This window comes from Chaetodon trifascialis, chromosome 10, assembly GCF_039877785.1.
Source record: "Chaetodon trifascialis isolate fChaTrf1 chromosome 10, fChaTrf1.hap1, whole genome shotgun sequence".
Taxonomy (NCBI): Eukaryota; Metazoa; Chordata; class Actinopteri; order Chaetodontiformes; family Chaetodontidae; genus Chaetodon; species Chaetodon trifascialis.
The window spans coordinates 5,475,974-5,488,977 of record NC_092065.1 but is presented as its reverse complement, the minus strand read 5'-3'; the positions used below and the strand labels follow the sequence as shown (position 1 = coordinate 5,488,977).

At 39.9% G+C, this 13,004-nt stretch overlaps 1 protein-coding gene across 1 annotated transcript in view; it reads right to left on the bottom strand.

The window, feature by feature from the left end:
* LOC139337241 (uncharacterized oxidoreductase YjmC-like) overlaps nucleotides 1-12,486 on the bottom strand; it is a 297,202-nt gene extending 284,716 nt beyond the window's left edge. The window contains exon 1 of the mRNA XM_070971749.1: nucleotides 12,482-12,486. The gene's annotated coding sequence lies outside the window, so the exon portion shown is untranslated. The remainder of the gene's footprint in view (nucleotides 1-12,481) is intronic.
* Nucleotides 12,487-13,004: the final 518 nt, after the last annotated feature.

Below are 13,004 nucleotides of genomic sequence, written 5' to 3'. Positions count from 1 at the left end.
AAGTCAATTTAAGACCGAAAAGGCAGCAGTATCACCAGAAAAGCAATGTGAATTTTTGTTTGTTGTTAAAAAAAGCTGTCTGACCTCCAGAGGCCCTGACCAATGGAACTGCTAATAAAGTCAACTTATGAAGAGAAAAAGAAATGCTTGCCATTTCCCCGGCTAATAATATGTTTATGTCGAGAGGCATTCGTCTAATGAAGCAGTTTTAATTGCGCATTCCTTTATTGTTTACTCGCCAGTTAAATCCACTTTGGCTAATCCTAAAGAACCTTGGCCATATTTCCCCAGACAAAATGCAGCTGTTGCTATACGCTTGTTTTCACATTAACCTCTCACGACCCGGTCCTCGTGTATACCATTTCTGCACATTTTGAGCGTGGATTCACTTTATGGTAAATAATGTCTGTACCTTAGTGAACCTCCAGAGCCTGGCAAATAGGGAAAAGGGAGGAATGATTCAGCATACAGCCGCACAGATCCGTTCCTACACACACCGACCATTAACGCTCAACTTCTCCTATAGTATCAAGTGTATACTACTCTCAGTAACACAATGACATGATAATGAATGCTGGCAGCGGTGTCACAGTAAGTGTAACACTCATCTTCTCTGCAAGACATATACCATGAAAAGATGATGAAAAAGTTAGCTGCCACAACCTAGCAAGAAGGTGAAAAGGACAAATCCAGTATTACTGAAGTATCTGTATCGATTTTACATCCTTTTCAATGTTAATTCTTTCTTGTTTGTACATGTACACAACCTCGTTAGATATTTTAAAACTCCCACTCAATTGCAAATTGTAGACTTATTCAACTTGTCGGTTAAGTACATCATGTACATTTGTTTGCCAATATTGAACCTTAAGAGCTTTGCATCATGACTCTGCTGACTCCTGAGTCCTTCTTCCTCTCATATATCAGCCTGCAGTTTCGGTCAGTAAGTCCTTACTTCTGCGTACCATTAATACTTTGAATATCACAACAATAGAAGCTCTTGCAAGGACAAATGCAGTTCATCATCGTGACACCACAATTTCATTCTTTCTTTTTGTGCTCCTTGCATGGAATGTCATATTGCTGCAACAATCTAACGTCTAACTACTTGCTGCTCATCATCCTTGCCTCTCAGTCTGACAGATCTCTTGTTGCCCTGCCTTTGAGTTTGGCCTTTCAGAAGAGACGACTTGGCTGTCTGACACGGTTGGACAAAGCACTTGATGAAGGAAAGAGAAGAGACAAAGGAAAATCAGATCGGGAGAGTTTTAGAAAGTTGAGTACTCCTCTCTTACAAAAAGTCATGGTGAGGTGTGAAATATTTTTCCACAAACGTTTGGAAAATTGTGTGAATAGTTTGAGCCCTGTCTCCTAGAAATTGCATCAGTATACAACTGCTTATTAGCAGTAATTAGATTTTGAAGCAAATGTAATGCGGACAGAGTTTTGAATTAACATAATGAGGAAATGTTGTTAATTAAGGTACCTAGCAAGTTGAAAAAAGATTGATACTGAACATGTTTAATGACATCTAATTTAATTTGTTTTCCACCAGAATAGGCAATCTTGCAATGCACTATCCACTCAAAGTGAGCACAACTTTTTAACGTAACCTTAACCCTAGCACTTGGGGTTAACCCTAACCATATGATTATGGTCTGTTTCAATACAGGAAAAATCAGCAGCAATCATACATTTTCCCTTACCTTAACCAAAGTGCCCTTTGCAATTACATTTGTCACCACAATATGATTATAAATGCAAATTAGTTGTATGTAAACATCATTTCTATCTTTCTAGTGCTGCCAGATGTACATCATTTCCTGCATTTCTAAGATAATGGAGGCTTCTGTACACACATCCTCACGAACACATGCAGACACAACACTAAGTATGTACCCATGAAGAGCTCTTACGGACTTAAATGGGCAAACGTGATTTTTTTATTAAATAGATGAGTGTAGTGCAGAACAGGGCTCAGCTCATGTCCATCTGACAGGCTTCTTCATTGAATAACTGGCTGCTCCCCATTGCCTGCGACACCCTGGCAGCAGCACACACACAGCCACAGTCACTATTCTCTGAACACATAAGCTCACACAGACTCACACACACACAGCTGTATCAGTCATAATTAAACTGCCTCCCTGACAGGGCCTCTGAGATTAAAAAGTCTGGGGGACAAATTTCACCCTCACCTTCAGCAAAGGGCAGTTTTCAGACACTGGAGACGGAGACACAACTCCTCTGTCAGATCCTTCCGGTTGCAGCCAGCTGGAGGATTAGGTGGCTAATGTTAATGGGTTGGAGGAGTCCTGCAGAGCTACCAGGAGTAACATCCTCCCTGCTCTTTCCAGAGAAACCTGATAACCATACAAAGATGCATGAGAGGACCATTTTTGATGATCGTCTGACTGTGGGCCAGGCTGAAGCAGCGGGACTCACTTGCACACAAGCGCTGGCACAGACCAAGGCTGAGCTGATCATAATGTGACTGGATGTACCGGATGTGTGCAGGGTGCAGTATATGATTTCACAGAAATTGTTTTGTGGCAAATGTAAATCAATCACATCTGCTGTGCATATCCCTTGTGATATTAAGGTGAGGTAGCAACACCAAGAATTAGAGCTATGCTTGTTTGCAACATGAGCTGCTGACATTTGCTGTAGGCTTTCATTGAACTCATGACAATTTTGTCAATAATTTAGAATAACACTGTTTGTGTTTGCAGCTGTAGTACAGGTACTGCTGATCGCGCTGTTTTAAAGATAGCAATAACAATAATATCTTCCTGGTTTTTTCCTTCCTGGCTAACCGTTTATTTTTATTTCTTTCGGTAGCCACTTGTTAGTTTTACTGGAGTGAAATAAATTGATGAGACTTGGTATGTAAGGCACGCTAGCATTAGCCTTACACAAAACAAAAATTCTATGAATGGATGAATACATAATAAATCACAAGCTGTCTGGTGGAGTGTGGAGGGTGAATTGAGGAGTCTACCTGCGGAAAGAGGCTGCTCTGAAATCTGGAGGTGGGGCAGTGGTGGCTGGTTTTGATCACCTGCCACAGAGACCTCCTGTCCTGGACTGCATCTCATGCCAATTTGTAATCTTTCCAGTCAGGATGCTTTCTGTTGCTCTAAAAGTTAACAAGAACTTGAGTTTCCTGAAAAAAATACATTAGTTTCTGAGCTTTCTTTACCAGGGTGGAGATGTGATGTCTCATGACAGATGCTGATTCCCAGGAACCTCAAACTGTTCACCTGCTTCACCTCAGCTCCACTGATGTAGACAGCGGGGTGTGTCTTTGCCTCCTTTTTTCTAAAATCAACAATCAGCTTCTTGGTTCTGCTGATGTTGAGTAGTAGCTTGTTCTCCCTGCAAGACTGTTGATTTCCTCCAGCAATAAATTCTCAGTAAACAGTTCTCTCCATGTTTGATTGTATGCAGTTCTGAGAGTACTGTGTATTTGTTCTGTGTTTTCTACAGTCACTTTTTGAATTAAGTGTTTTTCATTTGGATTTTTAGGATGAGAAATTGTGACATTTTGCAGTGTGCTGAAATTATCTGGCATTCATTCAGTGCTGCTGTGTGTTTGTCCAATACCATTTTACTCCTGGACCACATAGCCTACCATATGCAATGAAACAACTTATTTGAACCTACCTGAATACCAGATGATGAGGTGGCCTATATAGTTAAGGCACTAGAAACATATATGAACCATTTCTTTAGGACAAAACTCCTAAAAACAACTCAAAAAATGACGTTCAATTACTCTGGCGGCAGGTCTGTACACCTTTAGCTGACAGCTGATGTCTGCATCTCATTGAATCAACATAATACGACTAAATCAACCGTGTATTACTCATTAGCACAAAAGACTCTTAAAATGTTTTGTCAATAGCGCTAAACAAATGAAATTTACATTTCATTAAGGTTGAATTCTGTAATCTCAAGCATTTCTGAGCCATTTCCACAGAGAAAAATTAGATCGAGCTTGATTTCATCAGACAGTATAGTGGAATATCTCCTGTGTATAGGACAGTTTAGTTGTGTTTTTCATCCTTGCAAATGGGTAGCATACTTCACATAGCTCACACAAATTGATCTTGATTGTTGATTTGATTAAGTCTCTTTCAGGGAGTCAGTGGGAAAGAATTTTTATGCTTATGCCTGTCCTGTAATATAGCACAGCATGACAGAACTAAAAATAATATGGCCAAGATAATGTCATATTTTATAAGACTGTGGAAAGCTTTCTGTGATGAAATCCAATGAGAACACTGGCTCTATCACAGACCCCTCGGCTGTGACAATAAACCCGAATGGCAAGACACCAACCAAAATCTCTTTAGCTGGAACTTTTCAGCAATAAAAGAGTAACAGAACTTTTAGGAAATCAATATAAAGTGCTTGCACTTGATTAGGGACACGGCTTCTTTCAGAGTTCATGCAGACGAGAGGAGGTTCGAAGTTCTGCGTGGAGGGTCAGCAGCGTAATTCAGTCATTCCCATTTCTCTGGGAGATGGCACCACTTGCTGAGCTGAATATCCATTCAAATAAAAGCCCACACGGCCATCATTTCCAGCCAAATATGCAGAGAGAGAAGAGATGGACAATGAGAAAATGTGAATAGTTGGCTGGCTCTCAAGCTGAGTTAGTTCAATCAGGCAAGTAATGCATGCGATCAGGGGTTATCAAAGTACACGACAACAAATATTACTGGAAAACTTTGCTGCTGATGTTTAAATGAGATGAGTGACTGGGTTTCCTGGTGTCTGGCTTCACTTGAGATGCTGCAGGGTTTGCATTGTGAGACTTGTCTGTCAAACCTCCAGAAACCTCATTTAAATTACTCCAAATTTGGACCTGAGTGAGAAACGCTTTAGTGGTTGGAGCTGAAAGGCAAGCTGGTGCCCTCATGCTGAATAAGAGTGAGGAAGAAGAGGAGTCACAGAAGACCATTTCACATCCACCCCAGAGTGACAAGTGACTTAACTTTCAGAGTGAGAAAATTAATTAGTGCATCTCCATCATGTGGAGGATCATCAGCTTTTTTTCTCCTGTCATGTAGTGTCATATCTAGTACTCGTTTTCCGTGGTTCCTAACGATGAAAAGACGTTAGTGTTGTTACAGATGGTATCAAATATCCACCACACCGCAGCCTATTAGACGACTGTAAATTATTTGTTTTCTTTTTGCATTTGTTTCCAAGTGGGAAGTAACTGTCATGATGATTTAGCAGCTTTCTTTGTGGCACCTGAAGCAATTAAAACAGAGAGAAAAAAAGAAAATAATCGTTTAGCAGTAAAAGTCATGTTATTGGTTCATTTGATTTGATTCACAATTAGTTATACTGTGTGCTACATGCACACTCATATTTTCACAAAAAGAGAAGAAAGAAAAAACTTCAGAAACAGCACAGAATGAATCTGCCATGGCATGAAAAAGAAAAAGAACAAGCTGGAAAAAGAAGCAGACAACAAGGTGTTACATTCACACATCTCTCATCTTTCCATTTCTTTTAATGCAAAGTTAATACACTTATTCTCAAAAAATAGAAACGTTTCCAAGCATCTCATCTGGTTACACTTTAAAGATTTAGATCCAAAGAACCATATTGCTTCATTTTGACTGCGTCTGTTATTCTTGCTTTGGCAGGATTAGTTTAGTTTCAACTACCTGCTGCATGTCCATTTTAGGCATTAATATGCACGACTGGCTGCTTTGGCTGATTGTTTTAATATTGCTTTCAATTGTTCTCAACTTAAACAGGCTTATCTTTTTTGGGAATTAATAACTGTAACATCAACATTTGGTAGCTAAAACCTGTGAGCAGGGTTGTGCTGCTTAGAAAGACTGTGGCTGTTGAAATTGCATAGTTTCTGTAGTTGTATTTCTTATTTAGTTTATCATATAATTTAACCCATAATCCATTTTTCTACAAAGTGGGTTTGGTAATGGGAATCTGGTAATGGGAATGTGAGTCTTTTTTTTTTTTTTACTCACTTTATTGTCTTTAAATATCTTCAGCGCAGAGTAAATCAAACAAATATATTAAAGTCAAACTGTAAAGTTAGTTGTACATCCACTGCTAATTTCCTTCATCTCGCAACCAATCTGTTTCCCTCCAGTAGCTTAATCCGTGTCAGCATTCGCTCTGTAAACAGGGGACAGATTTGTCTTGAATCATCTGTATTACTCAGAATCTGTAGCTCGCTGTTTGTTGAAGTCAGTGATGCTCAGCGTGACTCTAGTCTTACTTAACCAGAAGATAAAACCCCCAGGTGACGTTGCTCTTAATCACCTCATGCAAATCACGCCATTAATGTTTTTTGCTTCAGATTACATCAAAGGCTCAGTCATTTTAAGTGAAGTGTAACTGGCACAGAAAGGGTACAAGCAGGAGTGTAACTGCAGTAGTGTTGCGTGTCCTATCATCATTTATCAAACACTCTTGTGGTCATGCATATTCATACCGTCAGACGTTCTTGCATTGTAAATACTCGATGTTCTGAGAAAATGGAAAATGAATGTCAAAGTAAATCAGTGTACAAATCATTATGCCTATAAATCCATTAATGCAGATATATTCTGTACAGTACTGTAAGTACTTCATGCATTCAAAACTTACAGAACAAATGTACTGCAGTGTAGACTTTACTGTGGGGCCTCTGCTCTAATGAATACTACATGATTTTCTGTTCAAGCTATTTTGGTGATGCTTTTCATGAAACAGTTATTTTATTTTGACTGCTTGTCTTTCCTTTGATATCTGCTAACGGGAGACAGAAGGCTAAAAGTGGAACGGCATGTCGAACTTGGTGATGTAGCTGCTTGAACAAAGACAGTAATGTATGAGTTTGGGTATTTATTTGACGATGCACATTTATTTATGGTGTCTGTATGCAGCCGGTGTGATATGTGCATGTATTACCAGACTGGAAAATGTGGACAAATGAGCACATAAAACCTTGGTTCTGTGTTCAGACATGATTCAGTAAAATTCTTACATAAGGATCATAACTGTTTTGCATATTAGTTGAATGTACATCAATTTCCAGACTAGTGTTATTATGCTGTTTTGTAGCTTTATTATGTTTCAGTGGTAGCTGGATAAACTTTTCAACTCACAGTAGAAGCTTGTCTTTTGAGTTTATCTTCTCATCTTTTTTTTTTTTCTATTTTGACATAATTTAATGAATTTCAGTGTCACTCCTGCTGTCCCCTTCTGATCCGCCCCTACGTGTAGCTAAATGTGTTCTCTGACACCACAGCTTTTTAACCTCTAATAATTAGCAATGTCACAATGGATCCAGCTTTGTCTTTGTAACAGCCAATCTCAGAGCTTGTTTTTGACACCAACATCATTGTCGTTGGCAAGCTACAGGAAAAGACATGGGGGCTAAATATGGTCTCCATCCTCATAATCATCTGTTGTTTCCGCTACACATCCTCAGAGTACATAATTACATGTAAGAGCACATATTGATCAGCTAATTTGCACTTCATGCCACTAGGAATATGTATTATTGTTGCAGTCAGCAGAGTAAATGAAAGAAAAGTCTTTCATTCCGTGTCGATCTAACTGGCCTTGTCCGCCTCCCACTGAGACGCCAGCTGTGTGTACTCTGTATACTTAACCACCTCCCCCCCGCTAACCCTTTGCCATGTGACCTGGTCTTAAAACCAGCAGACCATGGATGGGTTATGATGCACTCCTTCTTCAGTCTTTACTCTGATTTCATGACTGAATGATGGACTCAACAGCAGCTGACAGCTTTCACTGCCAACATCTTAATCGCTAGCCACATAGTGAAGAATCTGTATTTTATTTTAAATTAAACATGTCGTACCTCCACATTGTCTCACATTTTGAAGAAATTAGCAAATTATGCACATCTATTTACAGTAAGGACATAAAAACCACATAGCCAGAGAGAAATATGGAAAGTATGCTTTGCAGACAGGCAAAATTATAATTTACCTCCAGTGCTTATTGCTTTCCTTCAGCTGTCATTTTTAAATTTCAGTTTCACAATGCACTTGGAGCTGTACTTCAGATGGTGACAGAAGAGCTGATGCAGGGGTTGTGCACTACACTGGGTGGGGGGTGGGTGGGTGGGAGGGGGGCGGTGCGGCCGTCGTGACAAACCCATTCAATTCATGCTCACAATGCACATGTGCTTCACTCCTCGGGGAGGCGAGGCAGAGAGGCTGACTCCCTTGCTACCCTGCCCAGCCTTAACCCTCAGGCCAAAGTGTGACACTAGAAGTCTCAGATGGGAGTGCATGTCAAGTATGCAACGGAATACCCCAGGTGCCAACAAGGATGTAAGTGCCCTCAAGCATAACTACTGAGTCTGTGAGGTGATGTGAGGAAGCCTGTTCAATTGATAAAACGACTTGGGCCATGGCGTTATTTAAAGCGACGTCCTCAATAAACCTTAACCCATTCAGGCATACAATCATATATTATTAGAACCCTTTAACTGAAATGATGATTCCATGTGACGTGATCTCATCGAGAGTGGGACTGGGAGCAGAAGCCTTTGAATTTCCTTGGGGAGTACTGGCAGCTGTGTTTCCCCATCAAAAACTTCTAAGGATAAATAAAATAGGTCTTACAACTGCAGTCAAACCTTTGAGAGATGCATTTTGCATTCAAGCCTACACAGAAATAGTAGAATTACAACTGGAATAACTTCCATCAGTGAGAGAGAGGTTTAAATGCAAAGTGCTGCAGAGCACAAACTGCAGAAATCAGTCTGCTCCTAAACAACCATTGAAAAAAAGTAGATGAAAATAGAAGTACAGTATAGGTAATAAAAATAGGTAATTATCTTTACCTGAATCTATAACAACAGTTTTCAAAGTTTGTGGTTTATATGCTTCTCACTTCTCACTTTATGAACTCTCTACAGCATGCGGGGAGTTTGCAAATCTAAAGCCAATTTTGACTTTCCACATCCAACCATAAATGAGCAGAGCCATAAAAAGGTATTTTCCACAAGTTTGGAAAGCATGGCTACACATCCATGATTTGACTTTTAAAACAACAGCCAACTTTAGAGCTGTTGGTTGCCTTCAAAGAGATGTAGAGAGACCAATTTCTACAGCAAACTGCAATTAGAGGCAAACCTACGTACGTCTGTTTCTGCCCAAAAGCCTGAATTGTGTTTTGTGAAATCTGAGGATAGTGTTAATGAGTGGTGGTGAAATGAACAATGACTTTACCCACTGCTGCCACTCTGCTGCAACTCACTGGTCAAAGCACATGCAAATTCTTGGACGAAGCAGCTTCAAAGAGTCTGAAGTCATTCCTGACAACGTAACACCAGACTGCATAAAGTCCTGAATTACTGGTTGTGCTCTCATTGAGTCTTGTTCTCTTCAAGTTGAAAGATGCTGAATAAATTTAACATCTGTCGATTACATTTGTGTGTTTAGACTTTGCAGCTGAGCACTTTTCCTCCTTCCAATGCAAGAACTGAGATGCTGCTCTCTGTCGAAGGCTTGCTTGCCAAATGGATGCATTTACAATGTTACAGGTTAGCATGATAATAATCATGGTCGCATTTCTCCAGAGTAGGATCAGAGGACTGACAGCCAGATTTATGTTGCAGATCAACCATGTGGACTGTTCTTTCCAAAAGTCTCTTAAAAGCAGAAAGTATTTGTCTTGCTTTTGTGTTACCTAAGGAAGATACAGGACTTATTCAAAGTGCTGAATAAGCATCTTATTAATTATTATTTTTTCTATATCCAAGATTAATTATAGACTGATTTATTCTATAGAGATCCCGCTTATATTATCAGCTTTGTAGATATCACAGACTTGCTAAAGTTGAAAAAACCTTGCAAGTTATTCAGAAACAAGTTAGAAAGCATGCCACCTGCAACCATAAATCATGCTATCATGTTGTCCATTTCCCTTCCAACTTCTCCAGCTTCTTTTTTCGGGATGTCCTGGGTGTGTCACAGGGTCGCCTAACTCTCAGCTGTGACTGGTACAGTACAACTACAAGCGGAGACACACAGGTGGTATTCTTACAAGGGGCCTGATGCATAAAATTCAATTTAGGTTCCAGACTAGAATCCTGTGTAATGTATGCATAAAACATGAGTATGCATACGCGCTCTTTGTATCTGATTTAGAGGACACATATGTATGGAAAAAACACATCTTGCCTCAGGTTTTCGAGCAGCTTTGTGGAGAAACACACAGTAACCACACAAATTGTGTGATAAAATTGGGTGGAGGTTATAATTATATTATCAGCCAGTTCATCAAAAGTATCTTCACCTCCATGCACAGATGCAACACTGTTACTGCAGCCCCACTAGACTGTGATGTGATGTGAACAGTGATGTCCCACCCCTTGCAAGACACGTTCGGATATGGACAATGTCCAGATTGTTGGTCAGAGTTGTATCTCTGCCATGTGTGGCATGTCCATTCATGATCAGAAAGTGATCCAGAATGTGAACTGGTGTAGCTAAAAAGCGATTCTTCTGGGAGGAGGATTAACACCGTCCCTCTGAGGCCACAGTTGTCTAATGGAGAAAGTTGGCTTGTCCCAAGCTGCTGCTTTGTGAGTCAATGAGTTTGAATTTCATTTCCCGAGATGTCATAAGGGGGGCACTGAATCTGTGAGTGTGTTGATTAAAATCCAATTTAAATCCACGAAAAACTGGGCCAAAACCTCAGTGAGTGATTTCGATGGAAAAATACATTATTCAAGTCAAGGTGATGTTATTTTCTATTTGGTGTCGTGAATGGGGCTGCGGGAATTCAAGGAGCAGTCAAACATTGTGAGAAATACACTTGTCGTGCATCAAAACCCTTGTCAAGTGACCAATTGATATGCATTTTATCTCTCTGTGTTGTACAGAAATCTAAAAATCCAATGCAGAGGTCCGGTTATGACCGAACACAAGAACTAAAGAGATTATTTTTCAAACCTAACACCCAACTAAATGAGTCCACAGAGCCTCACGCAACTTTGTCACAGATTAGAAATCATTTCACACAAATCTTTTACGCTTCCCTTCAAGGAAGTTCTTGGCTTGTGAAACATGTCATTTCCTCCACCAGACATCTAAAAATAGCTTGAAGTGAACGTCTGAATAAAGAATCACCTTGAGTACATTTTTGAGAGACTTCACCACATGCACACTGCTGCCTCAAGAACAGTCTTAACCTGCTGTGACATCACAATAAAACAAAGTTTGGGCCTTTCTTTTACAAGATGGTGCACTGACACATTAGTTGCTGGGGCTCAGTTTTTTGAGCGCCAATAAGCAGAATTACCTTCATGTTCTGAAATTGTACTTTTCTGAACCACTGTACAATCATTAATATTCAGTCCATTCAGGCACTTTCAAATGCGTGCCCACCCGTCATGGGGAAATGGCTTGAGTCCCATCAGACACTGGAACGCTGTGTTCTGCCAGCAGGCAAATCTAATTTGACTTCAGATCTGATCTTTAAGGCTGGCCAACCACATTATAATTCACAAGGGGCAAAATTAGATTTGTGTGTTTCAGAAGTGTACAGTAATGATTTGCTGTTGTGATAATAGTGACTGTAAAAGCAACAGCGCAGGCCACAGAAGGCATTATTTTGCTGTGCAACACGTGAACTCTCCCTGGACAATATCTTTTTGTTTTTTTTAATTGCTGACTTACGACATACTGCATTTGGAACGTGAGACTGTCAGCAGAACGGTGTGTGGGTTTGTGCCTCATTATCACATCTGACATCAAATATAGCGGCATACAAGGTTTGGACACCCGTGGTTGAAATATCTGTCATGAAGTTAAAGATGACACATCTCTTAACTATTTTCAGGATGATTAAGACTTATTTCTTAAGTCTTCATCTTTTACAGTTTTAAAATAACAGAAGAGGAGATGGGCTTGAAGGAAAATTTTGGGCACCTTGCATGGTCAGCACTTAGTCAACACCCCCTTTTGCAAGTATCGCAGCTTGTAAACACTTTTTTGGGGGACTTTTCAAACCATACTTCCTTTCAAAGGCTTTTAGTTCTTTGAGATTCTTGGGCCGTCTTACGTGCAATGCTCCTTTGGGGACTATCCACAAATTCTTGATGACTTTTAGGTTGGGGACTGTGAGACCATTGTGGATTATGAGGTGTGTTTAGGATCATAATTCTGCTGCGGAAGTCATTCTCTCATCATGGTGGGATGTTTGGTTCCAGAATTTGTTGGTATTTAATTGGATCCATTCTTCCCTTGACTGAAATGTTCCTGTGCCACTTGCTGCAACACAAGCCCAAAGCATGATAAATCCACCCATGTGCTTAACAGTTTGAGAGGTGTTATTTTGATGACATTGTCAACCTTTTTTCCTCCAAACATACCTTTGCTCACTGCAACCAAACTTAACTTCATCAGTCCACTGGACTAGTTTCCAAAATGCATCAACCTTGTTTAGATGTTTCTTTGCAAACTTGTGGTGCTGGATTTTGTGGTGAGCACGCAGGAAAGGACAAAACCTGCTATTAAAATTAGAGACAACATTTTTCTGCCCTGTTTGTGGTGGCAAGCCCTGATAATTTAAATGAAAACATGATCTTTTCCTAACTCTATAAAGTGGTTTTGTGCCCAAAACCTAACCAGACCTTAACCACAGCTTTATTGGGACATAGAATTTAAACTTGAAATGTTTATTCTTGTGATTGCCTTTCGTCAATGGTCTTTTGAGGGAAAATTCAAGTTGTTTAAGTAAATCTCTTTTCTATCATATCCATAAATGCTCTTTTAGTTTAGCATCCTTTGAACAGGATCCAGTTGATTGTCCATAAAGACACTCTGGAAGTTTGCCAGTTCAGGTCTGTAGATTTCTGTAAATCCTTTACTTTATCCTAGTAGACCAAGCCTCAAGATTCCTGTGTAACTGCCTGCAAAAGGTATCTATAACAGTTTTACACAGCTGCCTACATAACATCATCAGGACTCATTGACTGCAGTCTA